This window comes from Haliaeetus albicilla, chromosome 23 (assembly GCF_947461875.1).
Source record: "Haliaeetus albicilla chromosome 23, bHalAlb1.1, whole genome shotgun sequence".
Lineage (NCBI taxonomy): Eukaryota > Metazoa > Chordata > Aves > Accipitriformes > Accipitridae > Haliaeetus > Haliaeetus albicilla.
The window spans coordinates 24,449,895-24,469,799 of NC_091505.1; the positions used below are offsets into that span (position 1 = coordinate 24,449,895).

The 19,905-nt window shown below is 47.6% G+C and overlaps 1 protein-coding gene across 1 annotated transcript in view; it reads right to left on the reverse strand.

The window, feature by feature from the left end:
* LPAR4 (lysophosphatidic acid receptor 4) overlaps positions 1-11,128 on the reverse strand; it is a 28,947-nt gene extending 17,819 nt beyond the window's left edge. Inside the window, exon 1 of the mRNA XM_069811584.1 lies at positions 10,896-11,128. The gene's annotated coding sequence lies outside the window, so the exon portion shown is untranslated. The remainder of the gene's footprint in view (positions 1-10,895) is intronic.
* Positions 11,129-19,905: the final 8,777 nt, after the last annotated feature.

Below are 19,905 nucleotides of genomic sequence, written 5' to 3' on the forward strand. Positions count from 1 at the left end.
CTGCTGGGCTGCCTGCGTGAGCCACCGCCAGCACCGGCTGATGAGGAGCCTGATTTCAGAGTTACGCGACATTGCTGCTGTCACGGTGGAGGATGATGTTCGAATGTCCCCAAGGGGAAGCTGAAGCGACTTTGTCTTCCCGTAGCGGGGACCAGAGCAGGTTTTAATGAAAAGCAGGTGAAATAGAGTCATTTCATTCTTCTTCTGAATCCCAGCGATAGCCAGCCAATGGCTCCTATTCCAGGCATGGTGGAGCCTGGTTTTTTTAGCAAAGAGCGCCCTGTTTGACTGGTGTGACTGGACCTGCAGCGGCTGTTGGTGTCAGCAGGAGGTACCGTACCCGTATTTCACACAGCGCAGCTTCCCTGGGCTGAGGCTGTGGGGCGGCTGTAGTCAGACCGTAAAATGGCTTCAGTAAGTGCTGGTGTTTTACTGGAGGAAACTGAGTTTCACCAGATGAATTGGGAAGCACGAAGAGTGACCATGTCAGGAAGAGCCACTGCAGAGCAGTTAATGGAGCAAACATAGAACAACAGACGATGCGGGCCAGCGCTGGCTGACTTCCCCGCGCAGTAGCAAGGACAGCACCTCGGAGCACAGCGCTGGAGGGATATTAAGTTTCAACAAAACAAACCCAAAGGACGCGAGAAACTGGTGAATATAATCTCTGTTCTGATGGTAAAAAATCAGAGTTTGAAAGGAGCCTGGAGCACCTAAAACAATTGAAGGCGCAACCGGGCAGGAGCTTGCAATTCTGCTGTGCATGAATAGAAGGAAGAAGCAGCTGAATATCAGGAAACGTTTTCTAACAATGTGGACTATTAGACTTCAGTGGAGACTCCGGAGGGAAGTGGTAAAAGCCACATGGGCTGAATAATAGAAAGCTAGACAAAACCATAGCGTACGTATACTGGAAAGAAATCTTTCAGTACAGTGATACACAATTCACAATACCTAGCGAACATAGCACTGCCATTATTAATAACATCTTTGAGATGCGTTTTTTGATACACAGATTTAGAAGAGTTCTTGCAAACGAGGAGGCTGCAAGCGTTCTGTGCAGGTCCTCTCCCTGCAAGGTGGGTGGTAGAGAAGGGGGAGAGGGGACACGCCGCCCATCACAGCCCTGCAGTGGCCTCCGCACCGCGTTTCGCAACAGCGCGAAGAGGTTGCCTTGGCTGTCCCTGCGCCTAGGAGGAAGCCCGTTTTCTGCACTTTCGTAAGAAATTTCAATTAACCCAGGTCCCGCTCCCTCTAGAGGGCAGCTGCTTCCCTTAGAACCACTCAGGATAGTGATCTCCCCACCAGTGTGTTCTGGTTCCCACTTTACGTGCAGTCAGGTTTGGGGGCTTGCAGGATTTTGGCTGTGCCGCAGACAGCAGGGTGATGCCGGACGATTCACAGCCCCATCGGGCTCCCCCCACCTTCGGCACTACACCAACCTCCGTGGCTGTATCACTGATGGAGAACAAAAACAGAGCTAAATCAGTAAAATTCATCATGCTCTGTAGCTTCACTGTCTTGGAAGCCTCTTGCAGCATCACAACATACAACAGCATAGCTGTTATCAGGGAATTTATTGATGAAAGAACTACGCTAGAATGGATGAAAAATATTTCCAGTTCCCCTTAGCATCCAAGCTATTGCAGTACCTAGGAGCTGGTACAGCCTGCGGTTCCCCCCTGCCTTCTCAGTGGTTGACCCTTTTGAGTATCTTAACCCAAAAGACGACTGTTTGGAGCATGACTAATGCCCAGCTCCAGTGAGGTGTGTGCCATTGCACAGAGCTACGCCGCACGCCGAGGTCCAAACCTTCGCGCCGGACTTCTCTCCTAGGGACTGTGTTAGTAAAGCGTATTAATGGAGCTAATCTTGCCAAGCCGTGTGCTTTTCTGTTGCACAAACTTACAGTCAGACAGTGTTATGCAAATCAAAGCGGTATTATTCGTGTTGCACCACCACTTAACTCCTGCTCTCTACCAGCCCATTGTTGACAGTACCCTGGCATCGCGTCAATCTGATTGCGATTAAGCTTTTTACAAAGCATCGTTCAAGGCTGTCTGTTCTGGTTTTGATTGTTCGTGCTCTGAAAGGTTCTCCACAATGGATGTTCCGGGGAATATGCTACCAGCTGTGTTGGTAATGCCCTTCTCTGATAGTTTTGATTGACTCATGAAGGTTATTTTGGTACTAACTTGTTTGTTTTTCTGATTGAAAAGTAGTTTCTGAGAAAAGTACATATTTAATGCCCTAGTGTTATGCAATTTTTTCTGAAGCCTTTTTCTATCCACAAAAAACTTTCTTCTACCAGAGACTCCAGAGAAATGCCTGTGTTCCTAATGAAAGCAGGATGTTATGTGTAGAGGAGCAATAAAGAGGAAAGATTCTGATACAGATATCAAGGCCTAAGTGTGTTGCCAATACATAAATGTAAAAATAAAATGGAGCCTGCATTTCATTTTGGAAATAGACTATATTTCCAGCTGAAACTTGCTGTCTTGGTTCAGCAGAGTCTGCAATAAAGCAGTTATGACAGTGTACTGAGAAGGAGCAAACAGTCTCTCTCAGCTTGTGAGCAAATGTGGGAAGGCAGCAGCATCCAGGCAGTGACTGTCTTATTTGGGGAAGGTCTGTACCTTGGGATCCTCCCTCCGCACGGAGAGGAGGCTGGCTTGTTAGGCTTAAACTTAGGAGGCTTCTTTTCCATTACATTTTTTCATCCTCTTCTGTCTCAGGACATTATTTTTGCATTTGGGGGGAGTGGGGTGTGGTTTTTTCTCCACATGAGTTCAGTGTGCAGGAATTAGGCTGGACAAGTCTCTATTTTACATCAGCTTATAGAAAATACAGAAACTTTCTCTCTGCTGTGCTCTGTAATTCTGATGTCCTCCCCTGCTTGCAGTCCACCTAACCCAGAAACAATAGGAAAAAGCTGTTCCTTTAACGTTTAACTGTTTGACCTAGTGCAGGAATTGCCTGGTACAGGCTCTATCCAGCATTTCTTGTTTCTCTTCACTTTGCCCTGGACCATTATATTTCACCTCATAAGTCTGTGAACTGCTATTTGCATCTGTGCTAAAGCTACATAAAATAAACATCAGGTATGCAAATACAGGCATTGGCCAATTTCCTTTTATTTTAAACTAAAGGCAACTTGCAGTAATTTAGTGCGAGTTGAGCATATCAAAGTTTCCCTGATAGGAGAGAATATCCCTCCTCCATTTGACTGAAAAGCCTCATGTACAGAGGGACAGGACCCAGCTCCCGTCTGAGAGCACATTATCTCCATGGAAGCCTGCAATAAAACATTGCCTTGCGGATGGCCCCAAAACACCTCCAAAGTGCCCATCGGGGAGCTCTCACAAACCCTTCTTCCTACTGACTCTCCTTTTCAGGACCACAATAGCCTATAGCAGACACTTGGCATCCACTGGAAGTCCAGCCTGAAGTTACAAATTAATCCCAAAGCTGCTAGTTAACAACTAGCCCAAAATTCATGCCCAGGCTAACGCTGAAGAAATGTGGCCGATGGAAGGTGTACTGCGTGCTGCACGTCACCAGGTGTCCTCCAGAAAGTGAATTCAACCAGTTTTTCATGGAGTCATCTGGAAAGAAGTTATTAATGGGCCAAACGCACCCCTCAGTGATAGCTTCCACCAGCAAGGAGGCAACGACAAGTACCTAATTACAGGTACCAGCGGCGTATCAGTCAGGGCTTAGCTGAACAGTGGGTCACTGATACAGGACAAGCTGTGCAGCTCGCGAGGTTCAGAAATAAGGATGAGTCCAAAGTTCAGACCAAAGTTCAGTTTTGAACAGAACTTTCCCACAGACGTGGGGAGCTCAGGGAACGCATCTCGGCCTGAGCCACCTTGAAAACGGTATCACCAGTGCTATGATTTAAAATACAGCGGGGTGCTGTTAGCAGATAACAACAGATGGTCTCTGTTCGCTTCCTTGGAGTGCCTGAGGAGGGCTGCAGAGAAGCTCAGGGGGTGACACCTGGACACTGCTCAGCTGCTGCCAGCAGGTTGCGGTACCGAGAACGCAGATGTCACGTCCTAGCCCCTGCCATGCTCCCAGGTCTGAGGGTACAGCGACAGCAGTGCCTCGGGATGCCTGTCATGATGAATATTTCAGTTTCTGGTAGAAGGCTGCCATGGGGCACTTCAGCACAAGTGGAGAATTTGTTCCAACACTAATGACTTTCTGAGATACGTTTGCAGCTCTCAGCTGCTCATCACATGGAAAGAGCCGGTGCCCAAGTCATGCAGTGACTGAGACCCAGCGGTCCTTTGAGAGGAGATGGGTGTTTCTGCAGTGCCATCAGGTTGAAAAAAAGAGCACCAAGACAAATAAATACAGAAGATATACTGAATAAAAGCTGCTTTTCTAAAAATGTTTTTATTCCTGAAGGAGAAGTTGCTTGGAGAGGCAGCTTGCCATGTCAGGGGAAAGGCCACCCTGTCTAGGAGCTCCCTAGATAAGAATGGAAATCCTTGTATAACATTTCCCTCTGTTATCAGAGGGGAAGAAACACTTTTAAAAGCATTGTTTTTACAGAGGAAAGCAACACCATCAGGGCAATGACTTTTTTTATTTTACCTTTTCTCTGTTGACGTGGGATGGCCTTCCAAGCCAAGTCTTCAAACCACCCTCCACCGCTGTCCCTTCACCCATCTCTGCCACAGACTCTTTCTGGGTTTGATCAGTTCTTGTTGCAACTGGAAGAGGTTTTTGCTTTCCTGTTCTCCTCCCTCCCTGGCCTGAGCTACCCACCTGCCGGGGGCACCATGTCCTCCCCCTGCCCGTTGCTTCCCATCACCGTGGCCATCTCGCATGCTTTTCCACCTGCTCTCAGGGCACTGAGTCCCTTGCTTCGCTGAATGCACCCTGTGCACAGGTTGCTGCACAGGAGAGGCTGGTGCTCTGTGTTACAAGGGCTAAATGTTACCTAATTTGTTCCCTCAGCAGAGTTGGTGCTCTGCTGGGTCTGGGTCAGGACAGGGTTCATAGCAGTCTGCATCCCTCTTTCTGTAAGATGTTCAGAACTTTGACTAAAGTTTTCTTGCCGTTCAGTGCCCTGAGATTTAGTTGCCAAAGTTCCAGAGCCCTTGTGAAATCAGCTGCTCCTCTGAGATTCAACCATATTCAGATGATCCCTTCCCTTCTGGGTTTACGCATTATCTGGTACCACAACAACAGGGGTTACACGTAGAACTTGGGAAGGCTGAAGAGTATCTGGATTTGAATTTGCACTTTTGATTTTTCCTTTGTCCAAAAGCCATGTTTAATGTGGAATTTCTCAGATTCAAAATTCAAATAGCATTCTCATCCAAATGATATCCTGACAGTTTGCGCTGACGCAGAGGTTTTCACCTTGTAGAATTCCCCATAGCCGATCGCTTCCGAGTGACCAGTGCTGCTGCCGCCAGCTCAGCTCCCGCAGGAGCATGCGGCACCGCAGCCCCATTGCACGCCTGCCACGCTGCTCTAGAGAACAGCCCTCCACGAAATGTGAGACCCTCACTCATAATTCATGGACTTCCTATTTTATCATCACTAAGTGAACAGGGAAGGGCAAATGTATTTCCTGTGACTTGGAGCAAAATACAGGATTTACTCCTAGGTTCATGTCTTCCCTCCTTTACCATGCTTCTCCTGTTGGGAGAGGATTTGCTTAAAGGAAGGATTTTACTTAACATTTAACAGCAAGTGTTGTTGACTGAAGCGAATAGACCAAAACAAATAAACCCCTACTTTTACATAGTCTGATTACAAGTCTTTCCTGCTGGTTGCTAAGTAGTGTCTTGTTTCTTGTGATGTAATTTCACTAATTAGTAATCATCATGGACTCCTCCAAGGCAAACTGGCTGTGAAACAGGGGAAGATGGGATGCTTTTTTGTTTGTAATACCACCAGAGCGACTGCTGTCCGAACTGCGCCAGCACCCACTGCCCTCGGGTGCGGTGCTGTGGGCTTGAGGATTATTTCATCCATCCCGTCCCCATCACTGCCTTTGTCAGAGCCACAGATGTGATGTTCAGCAAAAAGAAAGCTGAGAAGATTTTCATTGATTTCAGCTAGGTAGTGACGCAGCCACGGCCGGCGGGTTTGCTAAGGCTTTGATGGAGCTCTTCTGTGTTTGTTGGAAAAGGCTTTTATTAACCTCGTGCAACCAAAAAGCTTCCAAATGGCCCGGTTCCAGACTCCTTCATCCCTGGGCCTGACTTTGCGCTGCCTGTCCCAGGGATGGCCGGGAACATCAGGGAGCAGAGCGCTCGGTGGGCTACGAGAGGCTGCGGTACCCAATTTGACTGCAACGCACGTTCAGAGTAGGACGGCACGTCGAGCCCACTGAGATGGGTTGAGGAAAGCCCTAATCCTCCTCCCTTTTCTGTAGGCTTGGCATGTGCGATTTCCCTGCTTGCAGCGAAGTTGCTTTCCCTGCGCAGCGGTGAGGTGGGCTGCAAGGAGCGGAGCTGCAAGGCAGAGCCCAGCGCTGGGGACAGGCAGCTCTTCTGCAGGAGCTGCAGATGCGGTTTCCTCGCAGGGCTGGAAAACAATGAGTTTTCAATCAAGCCAGCATCTTCCAGCAGGCTCTCAGCTCCGTGCCTGGGGCAATCCGGCTCCAGCTGCACTGTGCCGTGATTCGGGGCAGGAAGCAGAAACCAGCACGCCCAAAGGGAAGCGCCGGAGGAATTCAGGGAGACAGAAAGCAATTAAATAGCCTGGAATTTGTCCAGGTCCTTGGGGTTGTCACCCCATCTCCTACAAAACTTTAACGACCATATGTAGCCTGGGTCTCTGCGTTATGTCTCCTCTGAGAGGCAGTTTGCAGGGCAGCGGTACTGGAGCAGTGTGAAGTGTTTCCTCCGTACTGGTTTCAAACCAAGCTCCAGCCACTGCCGTTCAGTTGTCTGCAGCGGCACAGGGAGGTTTTGCTTTGGGAGCTCTTGCTGCAGCAGTGACATGGCTGGACTCTGCTGGGGCTTGTGATAAATATTCTCATGTGAATTTGAAGCGACTTCTTGGACCATTACTAGTGGATGCTATATTTATCCTAATGCTGACACATCTTTAAATAGTACAGTTACATGACAAGGTCCCTGTTTAAAGAGTTTACCACTATCACTTTCACTGAGTGTAGTTCATTCAAAGCAGTTTGAAAAGGAGCAGAGCCTCCCTAAGCACCGCTTTGATCCTACTAATATTTTTCTGACCAGAAATAGTTGCCAGAGACTCTCCCTTCTCTGTCAAGTCATTGTTACACCTCTTCTGTAAACGTTTTTTTCTCTCTTTATGTTTTCTTTAGCTTTCCCAAACCACCTCTCCTACCATCTTCCAAATCCTGCTAAACTGCTTCCAAATTCCTCATCACCCCCCTTTCTCCACACAGCCTTTTGGTACATGCTGCCCTCGACTGCCAAGCATGTGGTCCTCCGCTTCACCTTGGAGTAAATGACTTATTTCTAAACATCCCTTGAGAAGCATGATTTCACCTCTTTGGCTGGGGTGCCCTGGTCCAATATTGGTGGGACATCTGTTTGCAATGTGAGTGATAGAAAACTGTAGCCTTTTTTTTTTTTTTTTTTTTTAACTGCTCCTTCTTGTTGGCGGCTCTTCACACTTAAACTTGGCTTCTGCTAATTTATAACAATGACGGATGCATCTTTAATCACAGGAGTACTTTGCACGTACCTCTGGCAGCTGCCAGCTCTGATACCGTGCCCGCGCTCGGGGAGCTGCTGCCAAGGCAGAGCAGTGGCTGCTGGCCTGGCTGGCGGTGAGCACAGCCCAGGGTTCAACGCACTGCTCGTGTTTCCCAGTCTCTTTCTTTCTCATGTGCTTTTATTTGTTTTTTTGACCGCATTATCTTTTAATGAGGACAGTGTCGCCAAATGACAGTTCCGTCTAAGCTTTCAGCTGCACCAATAAAATACCATCTGTGGGAAATGAACAGAATCGAGGCCTTTTTGGGTGGTAAGCAGTGGTTGCAGCAGCCTTACAACCATTTTTAATAATGGACCTTTATCTGGACAAGGAAGGAGGAGAAATCTTAATAAAGCCATTTGATGGAAGGAAAAACTTACCCAGGGCATGGGCTCAGCTTCGCTACCACTGCAGTTGGTTTGGGTTGCATGAAGGTCACATGAGAGCAAGCTGACTTTAAAGTCCTATATACCTCATCCTCGGACCCCTTTATAGGCAACAGAGCTTTCAGTTTGTTAAACATGATGCTGCAGGACAGCTGACAGTGGAGAAGGGGGAGTACGCAGCCAGCCCTGCGGTTATGGCTGGCTTCCTAAGGAGAGAAGGGGAGAGGAGCTGCTGAAACGGCCCCTGCTTCATTTTTTGAGTTACTGCCACACCTGAAGTCACAGGAAGCACCATAACTTCTCGTCGCTGGAGAAGCTCCTGATTATACACCCTGTTCTTCACCCCACATTGCCATGGGCATATCTGTGGCCAGTGCACGTCTTCTCCCCATCCCTGGCGTGGGTCTGTAACCCACTTTTTGCTTCTCTTCCAAGCTGCTGCTCAGTCTTTGCTCTTCTCTCTGGGACCCTTTTGCTTGGCCCTTTTCAATTTAGTTTTGCTATGAGCAGAAGTTATGACCATAGCTCTGTCTTTGCACAGTGTTGGAGTTAAACTTTCCCCTTGTTTTAGAAAAACACATGGTTTTGCTTAGCACTAGCTAAGGAATTACAAGCCGTATGTCTTGAATATGTATCTGCCAAGGTAAGTAATCTCTGCTGTGAACTTGAACAATCAAAGCTCATGGTTATTTGTTTTCCTATGTATAGATTTACCATTTATTGATGTTTTCTTTTCTCTAATCAAGACGTCATTGCCATGTTTAACTAGGCGGTCTGTCATCTGACGTGCCGTGGGTAGCTGGGCATACTGCGAGGCTTTTCCACCGCCCGGGGCAGCACAGCCCTCCCGCATGTCAGCAGCAGGCTGGGGCAGGATCTGGCAAGGAATCCCAATTTACTGTTTCTACCAAATCTGCTGGGGGAGGAACAGCTACAAGCAGTGTTTTACACATCCAGACGGCTCCTTGTAGTCAGCCCCCAGAAAAGGACTTGCAGAAATCTTAATCCAGGCTGTTCAAAATGCCAGGGGATCCTGAAAGAAGTGACTGGGTATTTTGTATCAGCTTTTTTGAAATGTGCAGCATATGTTTGCTTAAAGAAAATAAGGGAAAGCCTGACTTTAAAGGTGTGTATCGTATCTTGTGAGTTTCCTAAATATTTTTTGTGATTCACTTTGATTTATGTGTTAGTTACGTTCTGAGGCAAAGCTTTGCAGAAAGAGCATATCCTGGAGCCATCACGACTAGATCTTGAATCTGGTCGTTCACAGGTGGACATCTGGGTTCACAAAACTCATGATAACTCTCAAAGGCTTCCTTACTTGCTGCCTGTTGCTTAGCCCTGCCAGCGGATTGTATAGCTTTATCTGCACCAAGGTCCGTGGGTTAGACACGCTGGATGAGGACAACTGGAAACTGTTTGTGCTGTTATGATTCAAATCAACAGTTCTTCATACACCTTATGCTGAAAAAATTTAAGTGTTTTGAGCCATGACTATTAGATTTACAAAGCCTGTGCAGAAGGAGTTTCACTTATGGAAGAAACTCCTCAGTAAAGGATAAGAAAGGGTTTACTATAAAAAATGATTGTGTTTTGCAGAACTGCCTTGGCAGCATTGACACAGACAAGGTTTTGAGACCATTTTGTTGGCTCGTACAAGTTGCTTTTACAAATAAAAACGATTTCCCACACTGTCATTTAGAATAATTTAGAATTTGCTTCTTGCCTAGTGTCTTAACCTCAGACAGGTGCGGAGAGATCAGTGGTATCAATTTAGGCTGCAAATGGAGCATTCCAAAGTTAAGAAATGCCACTATTTCCGTTATCTGCATATTTTTTGTACCAGCAAGTATGTTGGTTTCTCCACACTCCATTTTGGTGCACAGGATGATAAACAGCAGGTTTCAGGACTTGAAAAATTGGCTAAGTCTTTACAAAGAAAAAGTTTATCTAGCTCAGAGGGTTTTTTCCTTGCCAGATTTCAAAGGCTTCCTCAAACAATGACAGCAACAGAGATTCTTGGGACAGTTTTTGAGAAAATTTTAAAATGCAATTTGGGAGCAGTTATCACTTGCCTTTATAGTACAGAGAAAAGGAGATTTGAAATGTGGGTGCTCTCTGATAATCTACTGACTTAAATGACCATTTGTTTTAGTCCTGGAGTTGACATGCATACAGACACAGAGCACTTTCGAGATCTCTCTAGCCCCAGGGAAACATTGGGAGCTCTGCCTGCCCTGCAGCCTGGCTGGACCCAGCACCTCGCCTGGAAAACCTCAGCTTGTGCTCCTGGCACGGGTTGCACACATCTTTTTTTTTTTTTTTTTTTTTCCCCTTGGTCCAGAGAGCAGCAGGCAAAAAAAGCAACTGGCACAGAGCCTGGCGTAGCTGCGTGTATGAAAGCAGGGCCAGAACCCAGCAAAAGCACCTTCAGGGAGCAGAGCTGGGGGAGAGAGGTCTCTGGTCTGCCAGGAGAGAGCGGGCTGTGCTTCATTTCAGAGAGGTACACACAAAGCAATGCCGCTTTTCCTGACTGCAGGCAGAACTGCCTTCAGTCTGGCAGAAGCACAGAGTACGACGCCTGTGTCCCCGTTCTCTAAAGGGAGGTTTGAAATTGGGAAGGGAAAAGGGAAGGCGAGTTTCTGGTCCGTTCTCCCCCAGGGAGGAGCTGGTGCTCCCGGGGAAAGAGCAGAAGGGAATGCTGCACTAACCTGCTACACAAACCAGAACAAACAATATAAAAAAACCCACCAAGTTCCACAGAAAGAACATAGATACAGCAAAATCTCTGCTCACCAAAGCTCCCCATGCCGTGACCAGGGAGCAGGCAGGAGTCTGGCTTTCACTCGTCTCCCCCAAGGCTTTCCGTCAGTCGGTGCAGCACTTGGTTTTATTTGGGTGAGTTTTTCTGAAACTACCTGGGAGGATTTATTGAGCTACGTCGATTCTGAGCATGCTCTGAGCTCTTGACCAAGGACACTATATTGAGCATTGAGGTTGCTCTGGCTCTCAGCTGAGCAGATCTCCGTAAACACGCAGGGCACGGCCATCCCGGCGGCAGCTCTGCCCAGGCGCAGCGCTTGAACCTGACATTTAAAAATAGCCTGAACGGAGGCCGAGAGATGAAAAGAGCCCACAGCATGTCCACCAAACACAAACCCTTTAATGAAGCCGAGGGACTGGGGCTGGACCAACAACTTTGTGAGCGGAGGGAGATCTAGTAGCCAGTGTCACTATGAATAGACCGCTTGTAAAAAGGCTTACGTGCCATTTGCACAAGCGGGGAGACTGCTCAAGGAAAAACAACGTTCAATGAAATCTTTTAAAAAGCTCTGCTTTCTCAGTCCACGTTTAACATTTAAACTGCTCTGAATTTGATACCTCCAGATTCAAACTCGTTCCATTACAGAAGCACACAGAAGGGGGGGAGAGAAAAACTCGTTTGGCTTGATTTTCAGGTAAACTTAGACTTCTTCATGAGCTTTTTTCCTGGCTCTCCATATTAGTGGAAAGCAGATAATTCAACATATTTTTACAGCCTCTCAACAGTATCAGTGTTTTGGCTAACAGCAGTTCTGTGGGTAACTTGGAGAATCAAACCCATTTTCTATGCATTGAAGAAGTAGCCACCTCTGTCATACAGAAACCTGTGTTTGTGATTCAGAATGGGATATTCTGCAGAGAAAAAAGTTCGTAGAAAAGCTGCAGGGGAGTTCCCACCCACGGGGTTTGGAGCTGTTTTACCCACCCACCAGCTGAGCATGGCAATAGAATAGAATAGAATAGAATATTTCACTTGGAAGGGACCTACAACAACCATCTAGTCCAGCTGCCTGAGAGGAGCCACTGCTCCTGTGTTTAGCTCTGCTAGGACGGTGCAAAGCTTCAGTGTCTCAAGGGGATTCCTTGAGGAGGCTTTAATGACAGGCAATCTGTTAGTTTAGTAAGATGATGTCTACGTTTTCCAGTGGACCCAATTATACTGCTGGATGTAAGGCTGAGCTACCGCATTACCGTGAACCTAATGTTGAGAGATTTTTTTCTCTAAAACCAAGCAAATTGGGCTTCTAGAAAAGGTATCTGAGACTGGTGCCAAGTGCGAGCAGGTATAAATACTAAGAGATGCAGCCTGAGCAAGAGCATGAGATCCAAAGCCATAAACTTGGAGGAAGCTCAGCTTTGTGTTTTATGGCTCCAAAATGACTGCAAAACAGTATAAACATGCCCTGGTTGACTTTAACTCTTTGGGGAACTGCAGCCATCTACTATGGCAGCACAGAGCTCCATGCAGCCACCGAGCCTGCCTGAGCAGGGAAAAACATCAGAGACATTTGACGCAGTGCTTAAATCCAGCACTTTCTGGATGCAGCCTTGCCCCTGGGTAACTCAGACTCTTGGGCTCATCTCTAACATGCAGTTTTTCCAGCTGCTCAAAAAACCCCCCAAATCACCAAACGATAAAACCCATTATTCTTTCTCCTGTTCAGCATTAGAGAAACTCAGCTGAGAAGTTCCCACAGCCTTTCTCTTGTTGGCATTGCTGATTAACTCCTCAGCCCTGGAGGCAGCAAGTATCATCTCCCTTAGAGGATTAAGCCAGATATTCCTCTTCTTCAGATCTGCTTAGTCCCTCAAATGAAGCATCCAGCATGGCTGACATTAAGTTTTTAGGATGCTATTCTTGCTGCTTTCTCTGTGACCCTGTGCACACCTACTGTCACGCAGTAAAGTCTGTGTGCCTCCTGCCTCTAATGAGATAAAATAAGTAACCTGATATTTTGTGTTCCTCTGCCTGATTGCCTCCCTCAGAAATAAGGCAGAATCGGCAGTGTCAGGGTCCTTTCAGTTGTGTGTTTGGATTTTGAGCGGTTGATTACCTGAAATCAGTACCTAGGATGGTCAAAGGGAGGTTGCGAGTGCTTCGGAGACCTGATTTTCAGAATGTGGGTCCTCAGCACCTGAAGGTCAGCTCTTTTCTCAGAGTGGGTGCCCCAAAACATGAAGAACCTTTTAAACATCTCCATGAATGTTTGTGGGGTGTCTTCCTCGCGGGTTTGTGTGCATTTGCATGTTTGCATTTGGAAACATGGCCTTGCATTAGAAACAAATACTCCAGATACACCTACTTTACTGCTGTGATGGGGGGTCCTGGATCTATCAGCGTATGACTATATTACACGGTAGCGCTGTGCAGAGACTTGAGCTACTGCTGAAGAGGCAGCTCATCCTGTGCTAATTAACTCTGCCGAGAAATGAAGCCTGCCAGCCAGGGAGGACCGGGCTGCTGACAGCCCTGCACTGTTCTAGGACTGAGGGACTTTGTTCAGCTCAGGTGTCCCTGCACGAAGCGCAGCGGGCTGACTTGCTGGGAGCTGCCGGCACCGTTCGAACTTGCACGGAAACCCAGGTCACGTAGTGCAAATCGGTTCACTCCCGCAGACCGCTGGCAGGCGCCCCAACTCCCGGAGTCTGCTGGATGTTACCATGGAGAGAGCGTTAGCTATTTCTCTTTTGCCTCTTGTTGCTTTTACAGCAGCGGTGCTGAGGGCAGGGAGCAAAAACCGTAGGCAGCCGCTCTGGATGCACAGGAGAGAGAAGAGTCTTACTTGTACTGCCTGTCCTCAACCGTCTGAGGTGCGAGCGTTTGTCAGCCAGCTACAGCCCACAGGTGCGTTTGTAAAATTAAGTTCCCCATGATAACTCCAGCCTCGCTTCCCAGCTAAGTGGTGAACATGCCCAGTTGTCCCAGCTCTGCAACGAGCAGCGTAGAGCCTGTGAATGGAGAGCTAGTGGGCATGCAGCCATCCCGCTGAGGGGCACTGGATGTGATGCTAACTGCCTTGCATTCGATAAACTGTTGTTGCCTGAGAAAAAGTCAGACTGGGCCCACAATATCGTGTCGGTGCTCAAATAAAATTCCACATTGCTGGGGCCAGGGAGATGCCACCCACTCTTTCTCACAAGTGTGGAAATTTCAGCTGCTACAACAGGCAGGTGAAATGAATGTGTAATCCTCCCTGGATTTTTTTTTTTTTTTTTTTTTGGTGGAGTTTTGCCATTTTATTTCAGTCCTTAGACAAGGTCAAGCAGGAGTTTTGTTAAGGAAGGGCTGAAGCCAGGTGTAACTGCAGCACCGATGGAGCATCACTAAGCCTAACACCACAGGGACTGGGATTCGCCCCGGTCTGAGATGGGCTCGGGCAGGTGCAGCTCTGCAAATACGTGGCGTAATTTGGGAATGACTGAGCCAGGAGGTGATGGGATCGTGGGGGGACAGCACTTCCCTGACCTTGCTCCAACGAAAATCCAAGCCCCTGGAGAAGGGGCTTAAAGCAGAAGTTCTGATAATTCATTTCCCTTTTTAAAAATTGTCTAAATGAGCCGTGTGATTTAAGATTGCTAATACAAAACAAAACTGACCAGTTTTGGAGCGGGAGGGCAGTATTTGGTTTCTGAGCAGCCAGCACCCTCTCGTGCTAAGGCTTCCTGAACAGGCCCCCAAAATGCCCAGGTGGTTTGCAAAACTAGAGCAGCAGAACGCCGAGTGCTGGCCGGGAGGGAACGGGCAGCAGAGCTGAGAGCAGCTCTTTGGTACTCAGGTATGAGCCTCTTCTGATAGAGATCTTATTTCCAGCTGCCGTTTACATGCAAACTTGATGTAGGAAGAGAGGGATGAGGCAGAGCGGGGCTGATTTGTCAGAAGATGAGGGAATTGAGTTTTTTTCCTAATAACAGTTTCATGCTTCCATTCCAGCTCACAGCGGTGCAGACCTTTGAAACCAGCTAATTAAAAGTACAGCTTGCTTAAGTGGGTGCGTTTTGCCTGCATTCAGAGCTGTGCCTGTTTACATCCACAGCAAAGCTGGCCCTAGAGATTTGCAGCGGCGTGCACGAGAGCAGGATACGGCCCTCGCTGCTTTATCCCAGGCCGAGGAGCTCTTGCTGCTCTGTCAGCAGCTGCCGGCTCTACCGGGTTTTTATGAAGTGCTGTTTCAGCTGCGGTTGGGGCTCACCTGCGCTTTATAAATACCCGTTCTCTGCCAGTGCAGGGCTTGGGCTCTGAGTCAGCAAAACATTTCAGCACGTGCTCAATCATACCCCAGCCCGTTACAGAAGTTAAGGATCTGCTTATTTTTAAGCTTGCACTTACATATATTTGGCGGGGGGGGGGGGGGGGGGCTTGAGTGGTGTTGCCAAGTGATGCCCAAACCTGGGTGCCGGTAACGGTGGTTCTCGCTGCCTACCTGGAGCTCCAGGTGAGCCCTGCCCAAGCTACCTTCTGCTCTAATGCTTTTAAAGAATGTAAAATTGTCCAAAACTGTAAATATGGGAATAAACATTCCCACAAGTCATCTGCTGTTAATTTACAGTTGAATCAATTCATTTTAATCCAAAAACAGCAGAGCAGTTTTCAGTCTCTGAAGACCATTGAATATTATACTTGATATCATAAGCAAAAGGATTGCAGGGCATGTCTTTCCCCCAACTGTTTTATTTCACCAAAAGCATTTAGTGCTTTGCCAAATTCTGTCTCTCAGGGTCACTGCAAATGTGTTCTCCTTCTGCTTTTCATATAATACTGAAAAGTGAGCTGTGGTTGTGTAATTCGTTAACTATTCTTGCAATTTTACCTTGGAGGCTTCTCTTTTTTAATGCATACATATAGCTTGCTCTCACAGACTTATCTCCCCCTAAAAAAGTAAGTACACGAGCAACCTGTGCAGTGCTGCCACAGCAGATTGTCACCTGAAATAGTGGGAGCTATTTCTCTCGAAAGCCAGAGCAAACAAACAGCCAGATTCTTTGATGTCTTGATTTGAAGAGGCTGCTCATGGCAAGTGGTCAGCCTCCCAGCTGTCACCATGGTCAGCTTTAAATATGAAACCTTTTTTCCAGATCACCTTCGATACGTTGCTTCCTATCTGCAATATCTGGTACTCCAGGTGATCATTTCTCTGTCTGTCAATAATGGGAACCAGTTGCTTAACAGCAGAGGAGAAGACAAAGCGAATGGGCTTACCCAAACCGCTCTTGCACTGGAAGTTATTCAGTTGTCAGACAGTGATTCCTCCCTCTCCATGCCCATCCAACCCACCGTAACAGATGGCCCCAGGCAGCGTGTCCCTTTGATTTTAGCATCGGTTTGACGAGCGTTTTTGCTCATGGGCTCTAGTACATGTCCAGGACAGCGGTCAGGGGCTGCACTCAGGCTGACGGGTTTTGAAGGCTGTGCAGTGAGAGGTGTAGCTGTACACCCGGTGAAATCCCGGTGCATCTCCCTGCCGAGGTGGCAGGGACCGAGTCTGTGCCCTGCTCCCCGAGGAGCGCTCCCCATGCACGGGGCTGCTCCAATCCCCCAGAAAAAAGGTCTCAGGCATTGCTCGACTCTGCTCAGACAAGTTAGACTGCACAAGGCATGCTTCACGTTAAAATTATATCACAAAAGAGCAAATGGACGTTGCCTGATTTATGTCTTCATTTACCTTTTTTTTTTTTGCCTAATGTTGAGGAAAGACCTTGGTAGGAAGCAGTAATGTTATGCAGCTGGCTATGAGCACTGCTGGGTTCAGTGTCTTTTGCCGCGTTTGATTCCTTGCAGCTGCTCAGGGTTGGTCAATTATCTCCTTAAAAGAGGAATTTCTATTTTTACAGGATGACTAGAAGGCTGATGGAAACATGCAAGAGAGCAGAAACCCAAATATTTAGGCAGACCTGTAAAGTGCTTCCCATAGCCAACACCGCAGCTGCAGCTAACGCCAAACGCTCTCTGCTTTCTGGGTGATACATTTTTCTTAAGGGATAAGTTGCTGGAACAGCTTGAAGTGAGCATCACCTTGCACTTGCACAGCCTCAGTCACACCTCGGTATGGAGCTGCACTGAAAAACAGCAACGGTGCATTTTTGCTTCACAGAATTGTTCCCGATTGGTTCTTATTGTCCTGGTGTCGGGTCAAGTCTTACTCTGCATTACTGCTGCCTCGGTCCCTGCTGTAACGAAGGATGCTGCACACCGTGCCGCAGTGGCTGTCCTTAAAGGCACGGGCAGACCTGTGCCAGAGCGCAACGGGTTTGGGACAAGGGAGAACTTTCGGGGTGCAGAAAACTCATGTAGCTTGGGTGGCTGTAGGTCTCGCCCCGGCTTGCTTTATTCTGTGAATGTACTCCAGGGCTGGGGAGGGTTTCGTGCAGCCTTTGCCAGCGAGTGGCGTGGGGTTAAGCACGCGACAGCACAGCTCATGCACTCGGGATTTAAAAAATATCTATACTGTTGTTGCTGAAAAGTATGAAACGAAGTCTAGTCTCACTTGATCTTTCCCTTCCTTTTAGCCTTTTTAACTAATAATGGGCACATGTAAGTGATTAACACGACCTCGTGCGACTGTTTCTTGTTGTTTGTGCAATCCTCAACATGTGCTTTATCTTCCAAGTACGAGGTGGACGTGTTTGGCATTTCGTACGCGAGGGGCTTTGCCAGCCTGGTGGGACGGCGCTCGCCGTTGTCGTGCCACCGCAGCTGCGGCGATAGCTGCCGGCTCCCCCCCGCGCTCTCCCGGACCTCTGGAGCATTACACTGGGCTCACTGTTGGAGGGGATCGCTTATTTTATGCTGGTAAAAAATGCTTTTTTAATTTGTGGCCTTCATATTCAAGATAAGCTCGTTCTTTGCCTGTGCTATACAGATACAGTCTTTGCTTCGCTTCTCCTTCATGAACAGCGATGCCTGACAGCTGTCGCGGTGGGTTTTATCTTCAGCGTGCTCTTTTGACCCCTCGTGTCCCTGCCATCCATCAGCAAGTCAGGGTGGATCCACGTCAGATGCCAAAACTGAGGATAGAGGGGGAAATCAATTAAAACCTTAGAAAAACTTTCCATATCCCTAAAGAAATCTTGTTTTCTTTGAGAAACATGTAATAGAAAGTTGGATCTAGGTTCCACATTCTGTCCAGCTGGCAACCAGTTCACAAAGTCATCCAAAAAATTGTTTTGAAACCATGTTACTGACAATACTAACCATTTAACACACTGAGTGAGTTAAAAAATAATGCAAATACTGGAGAAAATAAATGCATAGGATGTATACATTTTGTGAAGATTAAGGGAAATTAAGATTGAAAATATCTTAAGTGTAAAGATGGTGCAAAATGCTGCCAGGTGCTCAGGTAAATGTCACCCAGATTTCTAGTCTTGAATCTCAAAGAAAAGGGGCCGTATTGCACTTGCCATGGGCAGCCTTGGTGTGAACAGGAGCTCAGGTGCATGTGCCTAATTCCTCCTGTCTCTGGGCAGGTTGCACAAAACCGAACAAACCTGAGCTTTGCGACACGGCCGGTTCCAGAGGCCGTGGATGGGGCGCCCGCTGCTTGGCTGACTCTTACCTTGATCACTTTCTACCTACCTTTTCCCTTGATATGTCTTTTTGATCAAACTTAACACAAAACGCTTCTGTCTGTTAAGGCACGCTGTGGCTCAGCAGAGGCCCTGCGAAGTCTGGTGGCATTGCTGGATCTCCTTGGGCTTGTTTGCATAACTTTCTACGTGCTCTTTAGATTTGGAGTGTTTGTTTTCATAATACTTTGAAGTGTTGACCCATGACGTGGTTTCCTACAGCCTCCTAAGAGGTACAAGATAATAAAATATGTTTTTACTTTTAGGGTTTTCTTTTTTTCCCCAAAAGGGCTGTTTGCAGGAAAAAACCTACTAGGTTTATGCTGTATCTGGGAGGAAGGTTGGTTCTAGGTCTATAAAAATAAGCATGGATGCATGCCTGAGCAGTGCTACAGTAGCAGCATGGATAACATAGGTCCTGCTGGAGCAGGGAGCTCCTGCAAATGGAGCAGAAATGTGATATTATGCAAGGGCATTTAGTGGAAAATGTACCATAACCGAAATGATTTGGTTTATCTTTCTTTGTGACTTGTGGCTGGAAGTCTGGAAGCTTTTTGGCATTTCCCAAATCCCTCTGTTAACCTATGGGAAAAGCAACACTGAGCAACTGGGAGGTGGGGAAGATCCACTAAATGTGAAAAGCTGAGGTCAAAACTAAACACATAGACTGAAGCAAACAGTCTTGTGCTGGCAAAACCAAGATGGTTGTGGTTTCCTTTCTAATTTCTGTACTCCTGGGATGTGAGCAAGCACAGTCTGTAGTCTATAAGAAGGCAGATAAGCACTAGCAGAGGTTAAAGCACAGAGGACCCCAACATATTTATCTGACCTTGAGTACTGTGGGTCATCATGTCTGTCCTCTTACCCTGGTCTGAGATTTCCAAGTTGGAGACACCCACATTTCTTTGCAGTTTGACCCAAAGCACATCTGCATGCAGCTTCCCCAGGGCTGTCGTGTGGGTTCTCTCTCTGGGGCTACACCTGCTAAGAAATACAAGGAAATCTGGCAGGGCCCATAATATGGGAAAAAGAAGTCGCACAGCTTCGCAGCATTAAAGAGGACTACACGTTAAGTAGCCAGCTACACTGGTCTGTAAGGACAAATAGGATCTCCCCACCAAAAAGCTCCTCTTCCTGTCTGTTGGACCACAAAAACCATGCTGAAGGAACACAGAGCAACACCTGGTGCTCCAGGGGTTGTTTTTCAGGTTGCTAGAAGAGGCTGTGCGCTCGCAGCCCAGAAGGCCAATCGCACCCTGGGCTGCATCAAGAGAAGTGTGGCTAGAAGGTCGAGGGAGGAGATGCTCCCCCTCTGCTCCGCTCTCAGGAGACCCTACCCAGAGTACCGCGTTCAGTTCTGGGACCCTCAGCGTAAGGAGGACATGGATTTGCTCAAGCAGGTCCAGAGGAGGGCCACAAA